Source organism: Odocoileus virginianus, chromosome 3 (assembly GCF_023699985.2).
Source record: "Odocoileus virginianus isolate 20LAN1187 ecotype Illinois chromosome 3, Ovbor_1.2, whole genome shotgun sequence".
Taxonomy (NCBI): Eukaryota; Metazoa; Chordata; class Mammalia; order Artiodactyla; family Cervidae; genus Odocoileus; species Odocoileus virginianus.
The window spans coordinates 95,333,403-95,336,644 of NC_069676.1; the positions used below are offsets into that span (position 1 = coordinate 95,333,403).

At 43.6% G+C, this 3,242-nt stretch overlaps 1 pseudogene; it reads right to left on the bottom strand.

Annotated features, from left to right (window-relative positions):
• Positions 1 to 1,880: 1,880 nt before the first annotated feature.
• On the bottom strand, positions 1,881 to 2,884 carry LOC110135415 (succinate--CoA ligase [ADP/GDP-forming] subunit alpha, mitochondrial pseudogene; annotated as a pseudogene).
• Positions 2,885 to 3,242: the final 358 nt, after the last annotated feature.

Consider the following 3,242-nt stretch of genomic DNA (forward strand, 5'->3'; position numbering starts at 1 on the left):
AGTAAAGGAAATGGCTCTTGTTTTTAACTCTCACTGTGTCTACCCTCCTGAAATGTGTAAGCCATCCCTGGCAAAGTAGAAACAGTAGCGTGGTCTCTCAAGTGGGCTGAAGTGGGGAATCACACCTGGATTCAGGAAGCGCCAGCAATAACCAGGACTAGAGGTCCCACTGTCTGCCTGCAAGCATCCTGGGTGTTCTCCCTGTGGCTTAACTTTTTCAATATTGCTTTTTCTGTTTTAATGTTCAATGCAATAAGATAGAAACACACTTTGTTAAAAGCAGATGCTTTTTGTTTTCTTGTTCCTATATTCCAACGGACAAAAGGAAGGTTCAGATGATGACAGGAAAAGGCTTTAAAAGCCTGGGAAGTGTACAAGTTCCTAAAATTGTGCTTCTCACTTGCCCACATAAAAAGAGTCAAATCTCAAGAAAATGCCTTGGATTTGGTTTTAATATTCTCTCTGCAGAAAATGCAAAACCATAGAGGAGGCATAATCACAGTGAGAGGGCACTGCTATAATTGACATACTATTAATATTTGCTAAACTCATAAAACATGCCAGACTTTGTTTTATGTGCTTTACTAAAAAACAAAATCAAGAACAAAACAACAACAAACACAAGCAAAAATCGTATTTAATCCTTATGACAATTTTGTGGGATAGTTGCTAGTAGACCCTCTTAGCACATTCTTTCACATCTATTCAGTTTAGCTGGTGGCGGAGATTTAAAGAACATGAGAAATTTAGACAGAGAAAAACTCCGGAATACACACACACACACACACACACACACACACACACATTCAATATAAATAAATGTACATATATTTTGGCATTTGACTTATCTCAAGGAATAAGACATAAGAGAAGTATACATACTTTCCTAGAGGAGGTGTAAATGCATACTTTTCCATATGAACTAGTGTTTTCTCCTCTGGGGTACAGTCCCATATGCTTTTACATACTGAGTGACTAATAGCGAACTTCCTTTGCACCTTCATTATTCCTTTAGAAAGACTAAGTTGTTGCCACCACTCTGTACAGATTTCTGGCAAGGTTGCTTTCACCTACACTGAGAAACAAACTAACAGTAACTCTTAATCCAGAAGTCACCACGCTTCTGTATAGACCTCCCCATTCCCCAGCCCGCCGGCAGAAGCGGCTGATAGATGAAGTGAATGGAAGCAAAAGGGAAATGAAGCCAAACAAAAAACCCTGAGGCCATGGATTTTTCCAACCTGCCTTTGGCCCCCTAACCTCCTTTAAATGCTCTGACTTAACAACTGAATGATAAAATATCACATTTGCTATTGAGTTATTACAAATTTTCTTTGGTTTTAAATCAAATGTCTCAGACAGAAAAGCACAGAATATTCAATCATTCATTCATGCGCTAGCAAATATTTCTTGAGCTCTTATTCTATTCCGGGCTCAGCCAATTTAAAAAAAAAAGAAGAAGAAAGAAAGAAACAAAACACTAGGAACTATTGCTGAGTTTGGATTGTTGGCAATAGGGGCAAGGCCACCTTAAGAACTCTAAGAAATGAGAGGATATCCCCACAAAGCTTAAGTCTCTGCTTTTAAATCCAGTGAATGTATAAGAAAACTACTACGGCTCTAGAAGAAAAACTTCATGTGTTATGTTCTTTTTTTTTTTTTTTTTCAAATCAAGTGGTAGATTTATTGGCTGCTTCTCTTGTTTAGTGAGGTGAAAACACCTCAGTGTAGGACACTCTAAACCTTGTTTTGGCTTCCTGTTGTGCTGAAAAGACCAGCGACAGGTGGGCGGGCGGACGGTCAGTGGACATCAGAAGCAAACAGCCACCGCTCCCATTGCTACAATGATTCATCCATAGGCTTAAGGAATTTTCTGTCTGTTTTTCTTTCAGAGCATCTTCCTCTTTTCAAACTCCTTGTAGATGGTGGTTCCCAGCTGTGCCGGGGACATGCTGACCACAACCCCAGCACTCTGCAGGGCTGCGATCTTCTCTTTAGCTCCACCTTTTCCTCCAGCAATGATTGCCCCTGCGCGACCCATTCTTCTGCCCGGAGGAGCAGTTAAACCAGCAATGAAGGACACCACAGGCTTGGCCTTGGGACCTGAATTATGTTGCTTCAAAAATTCTGCAGCATTTTCTTCGGCATTACCGCCGATTTCACCAATCAATATGATGCCTTCTGTGGCCGGACCATTCAGAAAGATTTCAAGGCAGTCTGTAAACTCTGTCTCATTGAAAGGATCGCCTCCAATGCCAACACACAAAGACTGCCCCAATCCAACTTGTGTTGTCTGGTGAACCGCTTCGTGAGTCAGGGTGCCGGATCTAGACACGATACCGACTCTTCCTTTCTTGTGAATATGGCCAGGCGTGTTGCCAGTTTTGCATTCTCCAGGATTGATGGCTCCAGGGCACTTCGGCCCGACCAGCCTGGCCTTCCCCTGGCGCCGCAGTTTGTGCCTGACCCGCACCATGTCCTGCGCGGGATACCTTCGGGGATGCACTCGAGCAGGGGCACTTCCGCCTCGATAGCCTCATCAGTGGCAGCAGCAGCCGCGGGAGGCGGGACAGCAATGACAGACGCTGTCGCCCCAGTCTGTTCTTTGGCCTCCTTCACGGTGTTAGACTGGTAAGCCCAGGCGCGTCTTGCCTCCTTTCCCTGGAGTGGTTCCTCCAACTAGTTTGGTGCCATATTCCAGTGCCTGCTGGCTATGCTTACCAGTGAAACCCTGGAAAATAATCTTAGTATTTTTATCAACATAGAGATGCTTCCTGGAGGTTGTATAAGAGCAATGCCGAATTCCATTCTGTTGCAAGAGGAAGGCGCCAGACAGGAGGCAGGCGGCGGCGAGGCCGCTGCTGCCAGAGGCCATGGTCACAGCGGCACGGGTCCGTATGCTATGTTCTTAGTGGAAATTCCTCCACCTTCTATTTGTCACTGGGTATAGGAAAGGCAATATAACGTCATCGATGAATCAGCTGGTTAGAGCACTTAAATATTCTTAGTTTGGCCAAAGCACAGAGGACGAATACATCGCTGCTATTCCAAATAATTGCCAAATGTGGTAATATTCCAGATTTCCCAAGTGAAGAGAATGCACAGTTCTTCAGTATATTAATAATAAAAGTGCCAAAACAAAAGTGTTGGTTTATTAGTCATTTTTTAACGTGCAAGTCATTGAGCAGAGTTTTGCTTTCAAACCTAACTCATATAAAGAAGGAATGGTCTCTTCCGACCCT